Consider the following 23,592-nt stretch of genomic DNA (forward strand, 5'->3'; position numbering starts at 1 on the left):
GCAAACAAAAGTTTTCCTTTTCCTTCAAATAACTATTAGACAGTAAGACATAAACCAAGAGGAGGTTGAAAAAAAACAACACAGAAACAATGAGCCACATTATTCACTGGGCTACTGAGAGAAACACAGCTATTACTGGAAAAAGCATGATAATTGAAATAGAAATGCAGCTATTGTTGGAGTGGAACTAAGTAGCAAATTATATGTAAAGATAATCATGGATGAACTTGTATCACTGAAACTGAAGGGAAAGTTAAAATTAGGTTCTGCCATTACCCCAGATGGAAAATTCTATTTGGGAAGAAGGTAGTAGAGGGAGATTATCATAGTTGGAGGTAGGCAGGGATGCAGTATTACATCCATCTGTCAGATAAACACCATTTCCTGCAGAGGCCTCCAGTTCTACAGGCTAATCTCTTAGTTCAGCAATCAGCTTGAGAGAAGAGAAATGACTTCTGAATCACCTAGATTTTCCTTTCAGTTCCTCCATTACAAGGAACAAACTCTTCCTGACTCAACTTAAATGCATGAGATGGGGTGAGAACACAGCATGAGCAATTAGAGATGAGAAGCTTAAACTTTTACAGTCTGCATCTTTGCTCTAGCAAAGATAAGATTTGAAGGCTCGAAAGGTAACTTAGGCTCTTATTTGAGGAAGAAAATTATTTTCTTGCCTGACATGATTCTTCATACAAAGCCAATCTAAATATCCAGTTTTATTACCACACCACTTACAGTTCTGAATGAAGCAGAAAGCTAGCTTACCTGGAAATTATCATTATCTCCCAGTTTCAGAGTTAGCACTGATAAAACTTAAAGAGCAAAAAACCAACCAACCAACAAAACAAACAAACAAACAAACAAAACCCAACCAAACAAGAAACTTTGAGAAGAGTCTCATGAATTTGCCACCAGCTGCTGTATTTATTTACCCCCCACTGTCCTCTTTGCAATGCACAAGCCTTTAACACAGGCACAGTAGACCCAAATTGCAGATTACTCTTTGACCCCTGTAGACTGCAATCAATAGAATCACATGTGATCTGAAAATTAAGTCTCTAAGGACTTCATGCATGTGAATGACAGTGCAAATTCCAGTTCTATTAACAAGGCTATAATCCTGTTGCACAACTGTATCACTTCAACTGGAACAGTATTAACATTGACACTTGACAACAGACGCATCAGTGGGAAGGGAAATAGGACCCAAGTTAAAATGGAGCAAATCTAATAATCAAACCAATAACAGCACAGGACACGGTTTCATTCTGTTATAAGCTTTGTGTATTGTGCTTTGTTTTTCATGCTACTGAAATATTTTAGATCATTTTTCTTGCAACACTGAAATGTAAAGAAATTTTAAAGAGCATTAAAGGATACAAACCTAATCAAACATAGTTCATGCTGTAAATCCACCCAATCATTCTCTTAGGGTAACACAGAGCATGAATCAAAGGTATATTATTAATTTACAACTTGCTGCATCCAGTTCTTGACTGCATGTTTTTTTCTCTGTTCCTGAGAGCTACTTTCATACAGAAAGAACTGCTTGTAGCATCAGCTAGGGTAGGTTCACCTAAGGACAGATTTTGCCCATGGCTCTCAGTGGTCTATATGGGAGTCTCAGCTTCACTGAAGTATGAACACAACAAAAGTTGCCTGGCTGTTCTATAGGGATCATTTCTAAAGCCCAGTAGCAGAGGCAAAATAAATCAACCTGAAGTAGCCCACCTTGATAGCACAGCTAGGTGATTTAAAAAAAACCCTGCAAACCATCCTCTCCTGTTACTTAAATGATTATCATGCATTCTTGATAACAATTTAGAATCATCTCTCAAAAAAAATAAATAAATATATTGTCAGAGTGGAAAGATCCACACAGGACTGTGTAGTCATAAGAAAAAATTGATCAAGGAATAATGTTTGACTGGATCTCCATCTTCCTCTGGCTGCTACTGACACCTCTGACAGGCCTGGATTGACCTTTTAACTTCTTCATCTTCACATACAACTAATGGCACCTGAGTAAAAGCAAATCCTAAGTGTAGCTGGTGTAACCTGGCCTGCAATACACAGGGCTGATCAAGAATGAAAACCAAAGACTTTGCATTATGAAGGCAATGCACCTGTAACTTCTGCCATTCAGCCCTGTGAAAAGCTTCCAGCAGCATAAAAGGTGAAATAAGTTGATGACCAAGCAGATCCAAACAAGCCATTAGGCAATGGTCCACAAACCCTTTTAAAAACAAAACAAAACAAAACTCTTTAATTTTCCACATTAAAAATGAATTAACACATCACAGGAGAACATCCTCTAATGCCCTGACATTAGTGTACATTTAAATAGATAATTAAACCACTCTGACCTTTTACAATTGCCAGTAAGTTCGAGACAGGACTTTCTTACCAAGTTCTAAGCTAACAAAGAAGGGAATGAAAATGTGCTGCTATTGCAATCATGGATGAGAGGCAGAAGTAGAGGTTCTCATTTTACTTTTTTTCTAAGGACTCACTATGGAAATCTGGCATGAATTTCAGTCCATCAGTCTTACAGAAGCCACATTTATCTTTCTGTTCTGTATTTAGTCAGCTATATTAATTATTTGTTATTGTTATTATCTTCAGATACACAGATTCAGCTTCACTAGGCTCAGGGGAGACCTTATTGCTGTCTACAACTACCTGAAAGGTGGTTGTAGCCAGGAGGGGGTTGGTCTCTTCTCCCAGACAAACACCACCAGAACACAGTCTCAAGCTGCACCAGGGGAGGTTTAAGCTGGATGTTAGGAAGAAGTTCTTCACAGAAAGAGTAATTGGCCATTGGAGTGGGCTGCTCAGGGAGGTGGTGGAGGCACCATCCCTGGAGGTGTTCAAGAGGGGAATGGATGTGGCACTTGGTGCCATGGTTTAATCATGAGGTCTGTGGTGACAGGTTGGACTTGATGATCTTTGAGGTCTCTCCCAACCTTGGTGATTCTGTGATTCTATGATTCACAGCCTGGACTGTTTCAAACTGCACTGCAACCAGACAGAGCACTCAGTGTAAAATTAGATTTGGGGGGAAAAAAACCAAAAATAAATAAAAAGAGTAGTTTGTCAATGCAGGAGTCTAAGCTGCTATTTTGATGAGACAGTCTAATTTGATGCTCATCTTGAAGGCTGCTTTACTTTTTCTTCCATTCTAAATTGCAAACAATTAACATTGCAGGCGTTGTGCTCACATTCTTCTTGTTTATCTGCCTGTGCATGTGCATACACCAAAGCACTCACACTTAATTGTCAGAAAATGAGTCATTTTCTATAACATAATTATGAAAAGTATAGAAAATAGAGTCAAAAGAGATGTAAGGATGACTACCTCACCCACCCAGCTTCAGAATGCAAAAATGAACTCTGTGTAATGCCACTCTGTAATCCTTGCTGTGATGGGGATTTCCAGCCTTTCTAGGGAACTGATTTCTATCTTTCCCATTGCAAGATCTCTTGCTTTCTCAAATGAGGCTAATCTTATACCTTTTAAACCTACATTTCTTTGTACAATTGGCCATGACCATTGAAAGAACCTCAATCCCTTCTTTTACCACACGGCTAAGGACACGTTTGCTCTTCCCTGCTGACCACTCAGATGCTCTCACATGCAAAGGACTCCAGTTAAATAAAAGCCCAGTTCATCCTGTGTCTGCTGACTCACTGTGATGGACAACTTCTCAATTTAAAATATGAGATATTTGTGTCTCTCTCTCTCTACATATAATATGTATATTTTTTAATGTAGTCACTTTTTTTACAGACTTATGGCTTCAGAGTGAGATAGTCGCATTTAGGCAGTCCAGACAACTAGACCTCTCTTGCCTGACTGAATTTTCCAATTAAATTCAGTTTAATTCATACCTTGAAAAGCCATGCTGAAACATGCAAACAGAGAAACTTTTCCCATTATTTTGGTTTAAACACTGCTGTATTATGAGAAAACTTAGAGTCCTTTTCTTCATCTGAATCAGAAAACTAGATCTCTGCACACTGAGGGGAGCCAAAAGACTGTCTTGGATTCAAGTATTCCCAAATGATGCCTAATTCCAGGCCTCAAACACAGTTGCTGCTCCCTGTGATGCAGAATGCCTCTTTAAGGCATGTAAGCTTTCCTGAGCACAAATGGAAAGGCTGAGTTTAATGCTCTTCATCTTCACATTTTGATACAGACAGCCGATCAGATAAAGGTGAAAGGTTATTTGATGCTTTCTTAATCCAATCAATATTACAGGTCTCAATGTATCTTCAGTGAGTCACTGGTCTGGAAAAATTTCTTAAGGTGCAAGACTCATCCTATCTACTCAGCTAAAGTAAAAGGCAATCTCTAACCCTGGTAGCACTGAACCTGAATGTTCAAGATCTGAAACAGGTTCTGGTTCAGCAACCTCCAGTTTCCTTAGTTTCCGGCAAGAGAGAGCCTACAAAGCCTCACAGGAAAAAGAAAAAGAAAGATTACCAAACAAACAAAACAAAACAAAACCCAACAAACAAACAACAGACCCCAAAACAAAACAAACATAAAAAAAAACCCCACTCAAAACTCTAAAAAATAAGCGAACAATCAAACAAGCATTTTCCTGCTTCACTGAATTAATATCCCATGAAGCATTAACCATTTATAACGTATACAGACTTCCCCCTTGGGATTACTGGAGCCTTTTGTAAGCATTCTCTGCAAGACAGCAGCAGTGTTGGCTTCCACATCTACAAAGCCTGACAACAATTTTATCCAGATTTTGCAATAAACTCTGTGTGTGTACAGGTACGAGGAGTTTGAGGTACATCATTTCCCGTGTTGCCTTCCAGTGGCTTTTTCTTACAGGGCAGCAGAGACAATGTTGACTCATAGTGACTGAAAATGTCTTATCTCAGGTAGTGTGGGCTTTCACACCTGGCAAGGCATCTTTCTTTGAGTATGGCATCTTAGGTGTTATTTCTTGGCTTTTCTAACTAAATAGGATAAAAAACAATTAGTTGAACCAGGACATGGACCTCAAGCTCTAAAAATATCCCAGAAACAACCAAACAAACAAACAAAAACAGCAACCCTGACATGTTCCTATCATACATTTCCATCAAATCTTGTGCGTTTTCTTGTGGACACCATAACAATGTACATTCAGTTCTGACTTTGCTTTGGTTGATGTGGTTGCATACCAACAATGCTGCAGTACACTATGATTGAGTAGGAGTCATCTTTCTCAGAAGACTTAAGACACCTGCATCAAACTGTAATCAGACTGTAGAATCATAGAATCAGCCAGGTTGGAAAAGACCTCAGAGATCATCAATTCCAACCTATTACCTAATACCTGACAACTCATAACTAACTAAACCATGGCTTCAAGTGCCACATCCAATCCTTTTATGAACACCTAAAAATCTCCTAAAGGAAGCAGTGGAAGCAGGAAAACTGTCACCATAGGAAATCTGGGGTGTGAGGGGTATCTCATAGCACCACTGATGATCTGGCATGTGTGGCCAAGTTGATCTAGCATAACAAAAAACTATCCATGATAATTTGTATTGTTTGTGGTATTTGCAAGGGCAAAAGTATTAACAACTCTGTTTAAAATCACAGTCTCTCCTATTTTTCTTTTTTATTTGAAACTTACAGCCACTTCTGAGTACTGGATCTGACCTCTTTGGGACCTTATGGAAAGAGTTGCTTTCTGGTTCATTTTCATCCTTTAAAGAAGGTTGCAGGAAGATGTATAGAAAATAACATCAGAAAGTACATACCTAATCCCAGTCGAAACACACAGACCCATCAAATCAGTGAGACAGGCCCTGAAATAGATTCCTAGTTGCAAGTATGTCTCATTTTGAGTTTTTGTCTCTTTTCCAGTTTGCAGATGAGCAATTGCCACTGAACTAGTCCACATGGATTTTAGTTCTATATATATAATCCAAGGGGATAAGAATTAAAAGTGGCAGGGGCTAATTACAGTATTTGAACAGAAGAATCTTAATTGAACTACATCAGGAAGGATGGTATGAAGAAAGACCTGATTGAAGAGACTTCAAATGGAAAAGAAGAGACTGAATTACCCTTTTAAAGTTTCCAGAGAGTCCATGAGCAGAAAGGTTTCTCAGAGGGGAAAAAAAAAAAAACAGAACAAAACAAGGCACACCCTAAAAATCACCACCATGTAGAGTTAGTGCCACAACCACTTTGCAGACATGAAGCTCAGATGGATTGCAGCTGTTATGACTGTCTGGCTCCAAACATCCACACAATATCTAAACCCTGGGAGAACTTAAATACAACACTAATACTAATTAAGATTATTTCAGCTATGTTCTCCCTGATTGGTGTGACCTCTAGAGAGGTGGTCATCTGATCTTTCCTGGGTCTCTAATGTTGCAGGGCTTAGAAATGCATCTGTAAACAATTCTGTTCTATTTTTTTTTTCCCTTTTCATACATAATGTGCCTAGTAGAACTAGTCAAAGTATTTCCAACTCTGTTATCTCCCATTAAAACTGAAATTTGGTCATAAGAACTACTTGATCTTGATTTCTTCCCCATCTCATAAAGTTTGGGTAGAAAAGTCCTGGAACAGGTTACTAGTTGATAGCAGAACATCTTCATAAGTTTCATCCTTGTTTCTGCTACACCAGATGAGATAGCAAATGATGCTATACCAAATGAGTCTAATTTCCAGTAGTTTTATTTGCCAGCTTTGCCACTCTCTTCTGCAAAGGTACAGTCTCTTGGATAAGTGAATGTATAAGGATTTACAATGGATCCATGTGGACAGCAGTGGTAGAAGAAGACACCATAGTCTGCTGTTCCCATAGAAGGGTCAGAGCTGGAGACTAGATCAGCTCAGGTAACAGATGCTTATCATAGAATCAATAAGGTTGGAAAAGACCTCAGAGATCATCAAGCCCAACCTATTACCTAATACCTAACACCTCATGACTATAAACCATGGCTTCAAGTGCCACATCCAATCCTTTTTTGAACACCTCCAGGGACAGTGACTCCACCAACTCCCTGGGCAGGACATGATCGTCTACCCATCCTCCCACCCTTGAAACTCATTTATCCTTCAGAACTGGAAATGATCAAATCAGATTAGGAAGACAAATAATTTTTCTCTCCTGTTTAGACTCCATTTAATCTTGATCTGTGATTTGCCGTGTTTTCTTTCTTGTTTTACTCATTTTCCTCCTTTCTCTTCTCTTGCTGAAACAACACTACATGTTACTCTGACAGATGCTTTCAGTGCCATGTATCCTTCTTGTCTACTGACACATGGTTAGACAGCTACTAGAAATGAATTTGAGGATTAATTGCACCAAAGTCTGCTCCTGCACACAGAATTAGCCTGTTGCTAGAGCTAAGGTCAGCAAAACATTCAAGAGGGTTTCATCCTTCTCTGCAACATTAGGATTAGCCATGAGAAGCAGCATGTTCTGCTGTTCAAAGGTGATAGCAAGGATTGATCACTGCTGAGGGTCATACTTGAAGGTTCTCTTCAAAGCAGCCATCAATGAACTTCACCACCAGACTCCCCAGGCTAGGTCTCAACCTTCCACTTGTTAAAGGGATTGCTGTGCAAATTGTGACAAGGTCAGCTGCTCATGGAGGACAGAGATCTTTCTCAGCTTTGCTTCCATGTTTCCTTTTTTGTTTGCATATTTCAAGACTGCTTTTACCTTAACAGATTTTCCAAGCCCAGAAGTAATAATTAGAATCACCAGGAAATCAAGAAGTTTGTTGAGAAAAATTCTAACTGCATTAATACTGGCTTGAAACAAACAAAAAACACAAAACAAAACAAAACAAAACAAAACAAAACCACCTGATCTGGGAAACTGGAAATCTGAGCTTTATTCTATCTTATCTTCTAATACAACACTGAATGTTCCTTTAGTGCAAGAAGAACATTTCTTCTATTTAACTCTCATCAGTCAGCATAAAGTTACTTAGAAAAACAGAAGTTTCAATGTGTTAGGAGCCAGAATAAGTTTTTATGTTGCATGACCCAAATTTGACCAGAGAATTATTTTTTTCCCATGCAGATATGCAAAATATATCCCCACAAAAGTATCTCAGTTATCTTTCACCTTTAAAGCCACTTCTTGGAAACACAGAGGTTGACAATTAATAAGCTCATTAAAAGTTACAAGCTGCTTTGATTAATATTCCTTGTCTAGTTCCTTGAAAAATGTACTCTATCTCCCAGGCTAATGAAGACAAGGCAGACTTATTTAGGTGTTTGTTAACAAAGCTGATTTGCATATAATTAACTGCAAGGATCCCTGTATTTACAGCGCAGACTCTGCCAATCTCTTTTGCAAGAGTGTTTTATGTAAACAGACTAACTCCATGCTGAATTAACAAAACAAGTTATGTTATTTCAAAATGAAATTAACTCAAAGGGATACAATTTTGAGGGCCATAACTGACATAAACTAAAATGCACACTGGAAAACTGCCTTTTGTTTGTTTGTTTGTTTCAAATGCTGTTTATTCATCATGAGGGATTTTTTTTCTTGTATGCTCTCATTCTTTTAATCAGTTAGCTTGGGTTTAGACATTTAAACAAAGACTGTCACACCAGATTGCTCTTTCCTCTGACCCATTTATGGGAAAAATTAGTGTCATTTCAGTAAAGCCATGCTTTTGCAAAGGTATCTTCTAAAAAATTGCCTATCACATACCTTGAAGCTCTGATTAGCAAAGCTTATGTGAAATAACTAGTACAGGCAGCAGGTAGGGTGATCAGACCTTCATTTAAAATATATTCCCATTCAGACAAAAATAAAGCCACGGGCCTTTTGACATTCACTTCCCATTTTGCAGGCTTTTCAGCACATTTGTCATCATGATTCAGAAGGACACTTCACTTCAGAGAGCTTTTAAGATTCAAAAGGATCCAAGCAAAATATTCTTAAATTAAAACCTCTCTATCCAATGAGATCTTGAATATTAGGATCATATGGGATGCATAATAGCATAACAGTAGAAGGTATGTAACTTTGTAGATCAAGTGCTTCAGAGAGACACAAGTGCACTACAAGATCTTTTATAAGCTTGGTCATGTAATTTTTCTGAGATGAAGAAGTAATAGAATAGGTTTGAAAAGCAAACCAAATCAAAACAAAACAACAAAAAACAAGCCAATCAAAAGCAAACCACCAAAAGCTGTAACTCTATTGAAACCTTACCCACACCACCTTACATTAAAAATGTTTGGTCTTGACAATTACATTCAACTTCCAATCTGCCTCTCCTACAATTATTACTTCACCTTCCCACCCTATAGAAATTTCTTCCATTTGTTTGTAAAACAGTTAATAAAAGAAAACAAACTCCATTCCAGGAGCCTATTCCTGCAGAAGACTGTAAGTTTTAGGACACTTTCCTGAAGAACTCTATCTTATCACCAGGGAACACTCAAGGAACTGAGCAAGGCATTTATGTCCTTAAATATATAAAATTCCATCTTAAAGCAGAAACAGACAACAATGAGCAACAGAGCTTCCAGATTTTCAATTTTTCCTCTACTTTAGTAGTCACTGTAGCAGTAGCATGCAGCATGAAGAAGAAAAAGAACTTATTAAAGTAAAGCTCATGGGCACAGTAGCACTTGCAGTTATGGACTTGTTACAGGAGATGTTAAGTCGTTAACAAAGTCTGCTCTCTGTGGGGGAAAAAAAACAAAACAAAACAAAGGATGAACAAACAAACAAACAAAACCTGACAAAATCACCAGTGACAACAAAAATAGTGCATCAAATATTGTTTGCTCAGAACTGAAGAGACAGAAATAAACCAAAACACAGCCCGCAATGAAGCCAGAGGGAACTGAAGAGGGGAACGGGAGTGAGGTGGAAACAGTATGCTGAGTTTGAGGATCTTCCACTCTGCAGTGCTTGTTTTATATCCTCATTTCAGACACTTTTTTATTTTTTTCTCAACAGTCTCCATAGTTTACATATAAGAAGCTCAACACAGCCTTTTGCTACTGCTGACAGCCCACTGGTGCATGCGTCGAGGTGAGGAGAAAGTTCTTCACAGAGAGAGTTGTTAGCCATTGGAATGAGCTGCCCAGGGAGGTGGTGGAGTCACCATCGCTGGAGGTGTTCAAGAGATTGGACGTGGCACTTGGTGCCATGGTTTAGTAGTCATGAGGTCTGTGGTGCCAGGTTGGACTTGATGATATTTGAGGTCTTTTCCAGCCTTATTGATTCTATGATTCTATGACTGAAAAGGGATCTATTTGCAAAGCGAGACCAGTAACCTGCAAACAAGCAATAGCTGGGGACACTGCCATAGTCTCTCTACTACTGATTTAAATCATACACAATCACCCAATGCAATTAACAGAGAAAGGCAGACAAAAAGCCTGATTCTGTCCAAGTGCAAAAAGCTCTACACCAAATTAAATTAGTTCAAGTAAATAATAATAATAATAATAAAAAAGAATCGCATTACATTTGACTTTGGAATGCCATGAAGAATTAAAAAGCTTCCTAGGCTGAGGTCTGCTTCCAAATAGCTTATCTTATGCAATAATTTATTATTGTTTTGTTTTTCAGTTTACTACAATTGAAACACTATCAATCACAGAATTGCCGAGGTTGGAAGAGACCTCAAAGATCATCAAGTCCAACCTGTCACATGGACCTCTGCTAATGTGTGAGAAAGTACTTTCCTGAGTAGTCCTAATGAGCTGAGTAAAAAAGCTGGTGGCATAAGAGGGGCTAACCAGTATAAGAACCAGGAGTCAATTATAGGTATAATTAGCAGCCAAAACATTGATTATTTGGTGGTGCTAAGCATAATCCCACAGGAAAGAAACCTGAGGGAGAGACTTACTATTTTATCCTGATCTAGACTGTTCTTATTTTCCCTCCTACAATATTTACACAACTTTATCAACTCATAGATAATAATTAAATTCACACACAGATGAGGGGACATATACGTGCTCTATGCCAACTCTCTAATAACAATAACAGCTCCCTAGGGAGAGTCTGTAAAATACAATAAATAAGAATCAAGCCACTTGCAAAAATTTACTCTTGGAGATGGATGAATATTCCTAAAGAAAAACCTGTCTGTCACAGTAATGCATAGGGAGACTGTGTGAATTAGACTGACCTCAGCCTCAGCATCTCAAGTCTGAAGGAGCAAGACTGCTGATACTGGGCTTGCTCCAGGCAAAACTATGATAAAGACCCATTCTCTAGGATTCTTCCACACAAAGAGTTTGTTTCTAAAACTGACTTTAATACAGGAGAGTGTGCACCACCTTAGAAAACCGCAGTAGTTCATTCAATACTGTAAGGACAGAGCTGTGCAAAGAGGATAAAACATAAAAAGATCAGGCTTCGAGAACCTATCTCAACCTCCTTTGAATCAGCCTGAAACATTGATGCTGTGTTTACTGGTGTGGGTAGGGAGCCCACACTAAATCTAATTAAATTGATGAACAAAAGGGCCCTGAATTATGCAGAACCATGAATCGAGACTGCCTTTTTGGCCATTCACTCTGCATGATTGTGTTTTCCTAAGCCTTTCAAAGACTTTCCTTTCGGAAACAGAGAAAGAGTGAAAAAAGGACTTTGCTTCCTACTACAGGGTGAAGGAGTTAGATAAAACACCTCATTAATGACAGGGAAATCATCATCACAGCACAGGAAGCAAAAAAGAGTCCAGACTAACTCTTCTTTTTTTTGGTCGTATTGTGCAGCCACAGTGACAAGAAAATAAGTAATGAATCAGAATGGGAGTATACTTGATGGTTTTATTTCATAACTCATCTTACTATTGTGACAGGCTGACACTAATTAGCAGTTGACGCACAGGGAATAGTTGCTGTGGTCAATGGATCTCATTAACCATCATAAAATTTTCATGCCACAACCAAGTATGACAAAGAACTGAGACCCCAGCAAATCACCTGTCATCCTCTATAAGCATCACCAGAGAGCCATGGGTGCATGCATCAAAGGGCACAAAAAGTGTCCATAGAGCTAGCTGCCTAGATTTTTATGGATGGATGAATTTAGTTTCCTATGAAGGAAGAGAACTTGATGAAGAGAACAGCTCAGTGGCCACCGTTTCTCAGTGCTATTTGAGCCAGCTCATGAAGAGGGAAACTGAAGGCACATCAAAGCTTATGGTTCTGGTCTTTCATGAAGCCCATATCAGCAGATGTGCCATTTCAAGGATGACCCAGTTTGTGAACACCTTGTGGGGAGGGAATGATAAAAACAAACCGTGGACTTTCTCCTTTGTGTAGCTGTCGATTTGCATTAAGCTTACAAGAAAATAATTCCTTGAGACTTATCAAGCATGGTTGGAACTGGCCAGCAGCTTCACTAATAAAAAAGAAAAGAGCAGGAGGGAAGAAGGTTCAAGGAGACAGCAAAACAACCCAAACCCTGAAAGTCAAGCGGATCACTGCAATAGATGAGTCCTTTCATCTATACCTTTTATGTCAGCCGAGATCCAGCAGTAACAAAGTTTCCCCCAACAGCCTTTACCTAAAATGTCAAATAGCAAAAAAGCCAGCAATGCAGGCTCTCAGATGATCTTCTATGAATGGTGGAGTGTTGTTGAGCCCCATGTCTGAATTAAGAGGGAAACCATGCTGATAGGCTTTACTCCCTTCAAGTTGATCTGCCTCTTGGTTGCAGTCATAGTGACCAGCTGTATCACAGCCATTTAGGTGACAATTTGTTTCCCAGCTAACTACAATAGCTGAGTGTGTGCCCCCATTATGTAGTGTCAGCAGAAGCGAAAAGGCTGTTCTGACTTTATAAGATCTCCCCCCAGGCTCTTTGCTATGGCAGAGGTTTCCCAGCTCAGGGACTATGTGCCTGACAAAACAGCATCTCCATTCTCCTACAGTTCTTCTAAGAAGCATGGAACCAACTGTATTTAAAATATGTTTTATGGAGAAGAAAAAACAGTCAGCACGCTTTGTTACACCTTATCATGAGATAGTGTAGAGGCTGGCAGGTCCCTTGGCTTATGGCAGCTTGCAGGAGGTAAAAATTCAAAGACTAATACACCAGGGCTGTGAATGGATCTATTTTCTTAAAACCCCATTTAAGCCTGGGTGTAGTCCTTCTTTTATTTTACTTTTAAGGGTGACTTCTGAGCTGAAAGCAGGAATCAGCTTCCTTAAAAGATCATTTTGTGTAAAAACACCGTACAAAAGATTGGCTTTTAACTAAGGTTTTTTTTTTTTTTCCTTTCAATTTGCAATTTCAAAACGTTAGAACAGATTGAAACTGAGCATTCAGGTAGCCTCAGTGACCTAATTGCTTTTGGACTTCTCTTTCCCCAAAGATCTGAGTCAAGAAGCAGTATTTAGAATGCAGGTAGTAAAAAAAAAGGTCATTAATACTTTCTCAATTTCTGTTTTACAGGTGAAAACCAGGTATGTTGGTTTTTTTTTTATTCCCTGTCTCTTTGGGTTATTTTAGGCAAGAAGCAAGTGAAATGTGTTCTTATGTTTACTGTACAGCAGTCAAGAAGGTAGATTTCTGCTACCTACCCACTACATTCCAAGCTCAGCTGAATACTTCATCAAACAGAAGACATTCTGGTGTACAGAACTGGGGTATCTTGGACCATGCTGCTTCTGGCCAGGACTGTGTACATAGTTATTTATTTATGGCATTTTTAATAGATGGAATATCAATATTTGATGATGTCCTATGAATCATTAAAAATACAGAAAATCAAGAACATAAAATACAAACTTCTACTTTTAAGTGATGATATGGTAGTGATATTCATAAATAAATCATTTGGTGGCCAGTTCCAGCTTTCTGAGGTTGAGTTAAATGAACAGGCACTTCAGTTGGTTTACAGCATGTTTACAGCCATGTTTGTGGGAATCTGACCAAGGGATTTCAAAGTGGAATGTAATAAAGTTATCCCAGAACAGTATGTGAATTTCTAGCTCTTTAGAAAATGTATTATTTATATATATACATATATATATAAAATATCTTTGATTAGAAAGGGACAAGAAAATTAACCAGGTTATAAAAGGCCTTCAAGATCATCGAGTCCAACCTATCATCCAACACTATCTAATCAACTAAACCATGGCACCAAGTGCCCCATGCAGTCTCTTCCTAAACACCTCCAGGGATGGTGACTCCACCACCTCCTTGGGCAGCACATTCCAATGGCCAATCACTCTATCTGTGAAGATTTTCTTCCTAACATCCAGCCTAAACCTCCCCTGGTGTATCTTGAGACTGTGTCCTCTTGTTCTGGTGCTGGTTGCCTGGAAGAGACCAATGTCCACCTGGCTGCAGCCTCCCTTCAGGGAGTTGTAGACAGCAAGAAGGTCTGCCCTGAGCCTTCTCTTCTCCAGGCTGAACAACCCCAGCTCTCTCAGCCTCCCCTCATAGAGCTTGTGCTCCAAACCCCTCCCTAGCTTTGTTGCCCTTCACTGGGCATGTTCCAGAAACTCAACATCTTTCCTAAGCTGAGAGGCCCAAAACTGGACATAGTACTCAAGGTGTGGCTTAACCAAGGCTGAGTACAGGGGCACAATGACTTCCCTGCTCCTGCTGGCCACACTGTTTCTGATCCGGGCCAGGTTACCCTTGGCCTTCTTGGCCACTTGGGCACACTGCTGGCTCATGTTCAACCTACTATTGACCAGTCTAGGTAGGTGTAGCTCTGTTTTGCTTTTTAGATTCTGTATGATGAACAACAAAGACCTAGGCTTACCATAAAAAAAACTGCTGTAAAAATGGGGGGGGGGGTGGAAGCTTTGAAAACATGAAATACTACACCTGAAAATAATTTTCTGCAGCTGAAGTCTTCTTTGTGCTATATGCTCTCATAATTTGACAAGTAACATTCATTAGATTTGCTGCTGTTGTTGTTCAGATGTTTATTAAACAGAAAGTGTTTGTTAGTCAGCAGGATATAGTAATTTTCTTTGCAACAGTGAACTGAGATAAAGGCCACAACAGCTAAGTATCTCCTCTGCACATAATAATAGCTTGGAAGAGTTTATTGCCTAAAATGATGAAAGATAAAATGGGGGAGTAACCCTAATACTAGAATTTCACAGATGTAGACTGATTCCCACAAAAATAAAGCAATTAAATGAGCCTGGTAGTACAATGACTAAGCATGGCTCATGTATCCTGTTTTTTAGCAATAAGTAAAATACCTTTGTTCCAGCAGAATTTGAAGACCAAGAAACTTTGGTCACAACAACCCCGTGCAGTGCTACAGGCTGGGGTCAGAGTGGCTGGAGGGTAGCCAGGCATAAAGGGACCTGGGGGTACTGGTTGATAGTAGGCTGAACATGAGCCATCAGTGTGCCCAGGTGGCCAAGAAGACCAATGGCATCCTGGCCTGCATCAGAAATAGTGTGGCCAGCAGGAGCAGGGAATTCGTTCTGCCCCTGTACTCAGCACTGGTTAACCCACACCTTGAGTACTGTGCCCAGTTCTGGGCCCCTCAATTTGAGAAGGACATTGAGACTCTGTAATGTGTCCAGAGAAGGGCAATGAGGCTGGGGAGAGGTCTGGAGCACAAGCCCTGTGAGGAGAGGCTGAGGGAGCTGGGGTTGATTAGCCTGGAGAAAAGGAGGCTCAGGGAAGACCTTCTTGCTGTCTACAACTACCTGAAGGGAGACTGCAGCCAGGTGGGGGTTGGTCTCTTCTCCCAGGCAACCAGCACCAGAACAAGAGGACACAGTCTCTAGTTGCACCAAGGGAGGTTTAGGCTGGATATTAGGAAGAAGTTCTTCACAGAAAGAGTGATTGGCCATTAGAATGTGCTGCCCAGGGAGGTGGTAGGGTTGATGTCCCTTGGAGTGTTTAAGAAAAGACTGGATGAGGCACTTACTGCCATGGTTTAGTTGATTAGATAGGAGTTGGGTGATGGGTTGGACCTGATGATCGTGAAAGTCTCTTCCAACCTGGCTGATTCTGTGAAACTCTGTAATAACTTGCCTTCTTTTCTTTGTGGAGAGCTGAACACCAGAGAGGTGAAAGTGTGAGATCACAGAGACAGCAGAGAGGGAACTAAATTTTAGGGCAGCTAAAGTTAAAACTTCCAGGGAATTTAATGTTAAAATCCTCCAAACTACTAAGGACAACTCAAGAGAGACTGCAGTCTCCTGTGAAGAAAGATACCATGAGCCAGAATTCAGCTTTTGCCTGATGTGGTTTGAATCACCACAATGATATTAACAAATGGAGTATTTCTTTTATAAATCCCAAATTATTTTTTTCCAAATACCTTTGTATGTTTCTATAAGTTTGTGGTTTAAGGACAAGAGCCAACTCTATTAGTACAAGTAGTTATATACATATGTGCACAGAAGTTAATTTGACAGATAAATTCTGTCATTTATATGTTTCTTGGCACTCGGTAGATGTCAGATCTCTTGATTGTGTTTTGGTACTGCTTTGTATCCTCCTGAAAGTACCTTACTCATCCCTGACTTTTCTAGACCTTGTGAGTTGTTCACAAGCTCTTTGTTTCTGCAGTGAATTTACCTGATTCTATCACATTTTCTGTGTGTGTATGTGCCCGTAGGACTTTGCAGATGTGACATTTTTACCAATATTATAGTTACATGTGTAGATCTCAAACACCACTATAAGGCTGCAGGGGTCATTATTTCACAGCAGATAATACAGGGATACAGATAAGAGAGATGGCCAGGAGCTGACAGCTAATTAATAGATCAGCCACAAGAGAGCTGAGGTCTCTTTGACTCCTGGATCACTGCCAAAAGCTTTCCTATAGCTCTAAGTGCATCAGTATGACAACAAAGTGCAAACTAAAGTACCAGTCTTTAAATGGAGGGACATGGAGCTTGCTTAACTAGCAGTGACTCTTTTGTCCCATCTGTGGGTTGTACCTTCCTGACAGATACAGTCAGCAACAGAATCATTATTCCTACATGCAGTATTACCCTCAAGGAGGAATAGGGACCTCGTGACAGATCCAACATGCACCCTGCCATAAAAGTGTCCCTGGGCACGCAGATTTCTATTAAGGGCATGAAGCCACTGAAGGATCCTGCTGGCAATGCTGCAGAAGTGAGAGCAATTAACCAGAATCCACCTGCCATGGGGCTATCTTGAAGAACTGCAGCCTTAATTAAAAGCTGGAGGACTTCCCAAGTTTGCATAACACCCTCCTATCTGGTCTTTCTCTGTGGTGGTTGCAAACTACAGCTACCCCTTCTCTCCATTTTAATTAAATGTTGTTAACCTGAGATTAATCATCTCCCCTTATTTTATGTTATTTTTTTTTAACCAGTCATTAAAGAACCAGAATTCACGTGCTGTTTAGTATTTGCCAGATGCACTGGTGGGTAAATACAACAATGCTCATTAGGCGTCTCAGGGTTAGCTTGATTAATGAATTTACCTTCTTTACAAAATTTCCTTCCATGCTGACAAAAGATCAAATCCCAGCAGAAAGGGGCTCTCTGCTCAACAGGGACAAACAAATTCTAAACGTGTCAAATGCACTTAGTGGTGATTTCATGTAAAACATGGCTGGATGAATAGCCTGCTCTAGAGACGTGGAGTCCATGGCATTGCTTCCTCTTGCTGAGTTTCTGTGAACCACATGGCTTCACACACAGCAGTGTTGGAGAGCTCCAAGTCTGCAGCAGCAGATGTCTCCTTTCTGTGCAACTGATCACCTCCTTTCTTTTCCAGGGCATGTCCAGAAAGGGGAATTTTCTCCACAGGTGTGACTATAGCAGGATTTACCTCACACTTTGCTGAACCTGATAGTTACTGAAAGACCTTTCATTTCCCAGAATAATATTTCTCACTAACATTCAGAACAGGCACTGTCCATTCTCTAGAAAACAAATCAGATTTTATATGACAAATTCAACGCAGTATTTTGGGATGGACGCTAAGACTAGAACAGAAGAAGAAAGGGAAGCCCTCATTAATCACAGCAAGGGTCCATCTCCTGTCTCTGACACTTGCCAGTGACCTAGAGATGAGCAAAACAGCAAGGCAAGTATACAGAGTGCTTTCCAAAAATAATCTCCAGTCTCTAACCATTGGAGGGCTGGAGCCTTCTTGACTCAGAAATAACTTCTGTGTATTTTGAAAGCATATCAGTGGATTTATTTTTCATGAACAGTATGAACCTTTGTCTCACACAGTGTCCTTCAACCAGGAGTGGGGCCACACATCAGAAAGCCTCATTGCCCTCAAAGGTGCTGGCCAGACGGGTGGGCTGTCAGCAATGGTCTGACTGTCTATTTTGCTACACTGTGAAACTAAGACTTTAATGCCTCAAATTCAAATACCCCTTCATTTTGGTATTGCTGAGCTTGAAGCATATTGTTTGGGAACACATGTTAGGAAATCAGAATCAAGCATAGCAGGGTCCTGCATCTGGGTCAAGGCAATCCCAGGCACAAATACAGGCTGGGCAGTGACTGGCTGGAAAGTAGCCCTGAAGAGAGAGACTTGAGGGTGCTGGTGGACAAAAAGCTCAACAGGAGCTCTCAGTGTGCACTTGCAGCCCACAAAGCTAATCAGATCCTGGGCTGCATCAGAAGTGTGGCTAGCAGGTCGAGGGAGGTGATCCTCCCCCTCTACTCAGCCCTGGTGAGACCCCACCTGGAGTACTGTGTCCAGTTCTGGAGCCCCTATTACAAGAGGGATGTGGAGGTGCTGGAACGTGTCCAGAGAAGGGCCACGAGGATGATCAGAGGGCTGGAGCACCTCTCCTATGAGGACAGACTGAAGGAGTTGGGGCTGTTCAGTCTGCAGAAGAGAAGGCTCTGAGGTGACCTAATTGTGGCCTTCCAGTATCTGAAAGGGGCCTACAGGAAGGCTGGGGAAGGACTTCTCAGGATGTCAGGTAGTGATAGGACTAGGGGGAATGGAATGAAGCTGGAGGTGGGGAGATTCAGGCTGGATGTGAGGAGGAGGTTCTTCACCATGAGAGTGGTGAAACCCTGGAATGGGTTGTGCAGGGAGGTGGTCGAGGCCCCGTCCCTGGGGGTGTTTAAGAGCAGGCTGGATGAGGCTCTGGCCAGGCTGATCTAGTGTGGGGTGTCCCTGCCCATGGCAGGGGGGTTGGAACTAGGTGATCCTTGTGGTCCCTTCCAACCCTGAATGAAACTATGAAACTATGAGAGAGGTGGAAGCTGCTCCAGAAAGCCACACTATGAATTTAAACTACAATTTCAACTTAAACATCCTGTTTTTCCAAATGAAGTTTAACCATCAAGGTGTGTGGAATATCTGATAGCGGCTCAAGGAGGAGCTCAGACTCTCCTTCCAATCAGAACCACATACGCTGATCCTTGTGTTTCCAGCTCTTGCTTTCACATGAACTTGACTGGTCCATCCACTCCATCTCCTACCTCCTGCCCTGGCCAGCAGTAGATATGGTGAGTTGCTTCATTTAATTTCCATGAGGAGAGTCAGTCACAGCATCTGTCTAGACTGAGAAGCAATTTAAGAACCTCCCAGGGTCTGGCTCAGTGAAACTGCTCCTAGGCTCCTGTTTACAATGCCCATGAAACAGGACCCATGAATGAGATATTTTCTCAGAGAAAACTTCTCCCTTTAATTTCCAGCCTCATCTCCCTAAACCTTCTCTGACGTTGCCTGGCATCCTGCCAAACATTCATTCCTGTGCCTCTTCATCACACACCAGTGAGCCTAATGGCTTTTTTTTAAAAGAGGTTAATTGAATACTGATTCTAAGGTTTGAAGCATACAGTCATTTGGCCAGAGGAGAGCTAATTTATGTGTCAATATCCTTTAAAATCTCTGTTGGTTTTGTTTGTTACTTTTTATTATTATTCTCTCTCTTTTTCTTCCATCTTTTTTTTTTTTTTCTTTTTCTTTTTTTCTTTCTCTGAGGATTTGTGTAAATCACTCTCCAAGGCCAGGAATGCTATCTTTGGCTGACTTGATTTGATTGATCTATTTTAGAGCTCAGAACACTATCGTGGCAAAGCAAGATTTTCTAAAGTAAATTAATAGGAAAATGGAAATAAACTAGCAATAAGAGATAGGAGGCTTTCATTTTCAAAACAACTCTTTGCCAACAGTACCAGACCCTGGGCTCTTCCAGCCTAGCTAGTAAATCCAGCTTGATTGCATTTACTGAGTTTAGAAGTTTTGTAATGAAGGTAGGATTTAGCCAGTCAAAAAAGGAAGATTAAATATACAACCCTACATTTTTGTATCTGCTTCTGCCTCTGATGCTCTGTACTTACAGCTTCTACATCCCTTTGAAAGTGCAGAAGGCTATGTAAATGTTCATTACTGTTATTACCCACTCCACATTCCTAATACACATGCCTTTTACAGCATACTGTGCTCCATTCAGCAAGTTACATAAGCATACACTTAACATTAGCCTTCTTAAGTGCTTTTCTAAATAGAGATAACTGTTAAAGCTGGCTGAGGCTTTTATCTGAAATATTCACCAGAGTGTAGACAGAGGTAAGACAACCTCTGTTCAGTGCTTTAGGCTAAAAGTTAAGGCTGGGCGTCTACCTCAAACTAATCTTCCTGGGGAAAGAGGCAACTTGTTTAATCTGATTTTAAAAGGAATATAGAATCATTGAACCATAGAATGATCCAGGTTGGAAGGGACCTCCAAAGGTCATCTAGTCCAACCTCCCCACAGTCAGCAGGGACATCCTCAACTAGACCAGGCTGCCCAGGACCTCATTGAGCCCTACCTTGAATATCTCAAGGGAAGGGACCTCAACCAATATGAAAAAGAGCCTCCCCCTTCACATTCACACACATACAGATGCAATTGCTCACTCTTTTAATTTAAACAACCATTTGATGGGAAACACAATGATCTTGAAGATCTCTTCCAACCTGGTCCATTCCATTCCATCCCATTCCATCCCATCCCATCCCAACTTCTGGAAAAAAAAGCAATTGAGTTTTTGCACAATTACCCTAATTCCTGCTCAAAGGAGCTGGAGATTCCCCTGGGACTGATGGAGGATGGTTTAGCTCATGACAAAAGCAGTCACCCCCATGGAGTGCTTTCATGTTGATTAGCTTCAGCTCTCAGCCCAGGGCCTCAGATGTGACTTATAGGTAGGCAGCCTGAATCCACCTCTGAGTTCATGAGCACACAAAATTGGTAGCTTCATTTATTTTAAAAATTAAATTGTGAGCAATTTCCCCATGCCTCAATTTCTTTCCAGTAAAATGGAAGTTACAGTGTCTCTTACCCCAGAAATGTGACATGGAAATAAAGACTTTACAATTTCAACTGGCTCCAATACTAAATAACAGGAAGAAAAAGAAAAAGTCTACCTTCATGTTGGTCTGAAAGGAGCAAAGTTATGCTTGTTTGTGCAACCTTCAGCAAGTGCTTGACTTACAGTCAAGCACTCCAGCTTTTCATATAGGATATTTTTGGCTTGATATGTTTGCACGAGTAAGCTGGTACAGCTACACATCCACTCATACGTACACACAGAGGAAATAAACAGCCTGCCCCAGGAAATAAGCAACCTCCTTCATCAGGAAGTTAGGAACAAACATAATGTCCTCTTAAGGGTAGAGCCATTTTTTCTCTTTATCTAAATCCTTAATGTGCTTACATTTGAATTATCTCAGATGATAGCTGTAACAAAGGTCTGGTTTTACTGAAGGTATATGATTTTTATTTTGACAGATGTCAGTGTCCTAGGGAGACAGACAAGTTTTTGGCAGTGAGTTCATTACATGGAGACTGTGGATTATTAGATTTGCTCCAGCTCCTCTCCATTCTGTTTTGCTGGGCTCTAGGTATCAAAGTGCCTCCTTTTCTCAATGCTTTTTTTTTTTTCAGAACCTCTCAAATTCAAATCCATTTGGCAATCACATGCAGTTTGCATGTGACTGAGTGGATCAGGCTTTCAGCAGACTGGAAAAAAACTACTGGTCACATTGGCTGGGAACTTAAATAAGAATAACAAGGAAAGTCAGTGGCAAACAATATTAATAATTCACCTGCCTGTCACTCCAACTAGCAATTGGAGGAAGATCCTCTCTCCTCTTGATAGATAGGTAGGAGGAAAAGCCCTGTCTGAAATGATTAAAGGAGGCAGTATATAACAAGCTTTCCCCATGCTGAGAGTGCCAAGAAAGAGGTTGGTCACTGATATTTAAACTCATATTATCCTTCCATCTTCCTGTCATTTTGTTCTGCAAGCTGTTCAGATTTGTCTGTGCCAGTAAGGTGGCTGTGAAAAGCAGCTGAGCAAACAAAGAGAAAAATCAGTCTGGGAACAGGATTTGGATTTCAAAATCTTTCTCTGGATTTTTTTCCTCCCCTGTTTCCTTTCTTCTTTTTCCTCACTCTTCTTCAGGCCCAACATCCCATTAACTTTAAAATATACCAGCACCCAAGTAGAAGAGAAGCAACACAGAGAAATGGAGGAAATGCTGTTATGTGAAAGAGCGCAGAGATTTTTTAAATGAGGAGGAAAGCAGAGCCTGCAATTTTTCTAATCCCCTCTAAAGGCAGCATTCTAAGCACTGGTGGGATTAATTATGTCTCTCTGTATGCTTTCCTTGCTTCATCCTTTCCTCAGCAGGACCAGCTTTTTGAGTCCTTCAAGGCTAAAGTGCGGAAAGCGCTTGTCCATTGCTATTGCCCGATGCTCAAGGACCATGGACTTCAGGTATCTGGTGGTACAGCACATCTCATATATAACATTAAAACTCCCTTGCGGTCTTGAGAGATGTTACTTTTTTCTCAGCAGGACACTCAGACCAGTGGCCACTGAAGCAGTGCAGAACACATGCTCCTGAGGGGACCTGCCCCAGCCCTGTCTATCATGCTCTAACCCAGCCTGTAGAAGTCTTGTCAGAGGAGCAGTTTTCCCTCTGAAGAGATGGGGAGTGGGAGAATCAGGAGACAGAGGCCTTGAGTACACAGGAGGCATTTCAGAATTTATACCAGCCTGGAATAATGCCTAGATTTCATTTGTGATAAAGCACTTGAAAACAACCTGCACTGTATTAGAAATGGCTTGGACAAAAACTGAGATCCAAAGAAGGCAAAGGAGGTATTTCTTCAGCCTTCCTCTATAATAAATTTACTTTAAAGCTTTAGCATCAGGCTGGCTTTTGGCAGAAAGGGTGGAATTTACCCACTAGGCACAACTGCATGACTCATTATAACTGTCATAGAGTATAGCTAATCTTGTCATTTCTAATCTTTATTATTCTTGACCAGATATTTCTGGTTTTAAAAGGCCAACCCCCTGCTTGTCCCCAGGATCAGATGATGCAGGTAGAAAAAAACAAAGGTGGTAAAGTACCCAGTATTCAGAGTAGACTTCCTTTTTTTTAAATTATTTTTTTTTAGTTTATTTTATTCTAACCCTTTGCACACAGTAACTTTTATTTAACATGCTCCAAAGCTCAGGCCTATGTGGTGGGCACAAGCCAACCTCATGGGGTTCAACAAGATAAAGTGCAGGGTCCTGCATCTGGGTCGAGGCAATCCCAGGCACAAATGCAGGCTGGGCAGTGACTGGCTGGAAAGCAGCCCTGAGGAGAGAGACTTGGGGGTGCTGGT

Source organism: Melanerpes formicivorus, unplaced genomic scaffold, assembly GCF_026170545.1.
Source record: "Melanerpes formicivorus ecotype bairdi unplaced genomic scaffold, bMelFor1.0.p_v2 SCAF_6, whole genome shotgun sequence".
Taxonomy (NCBI): Eukaryota; Metazoa; Chordata; class Aves; order Piciformes; family Picidae; genus Melanerpes; species Melanerpes formicivorus.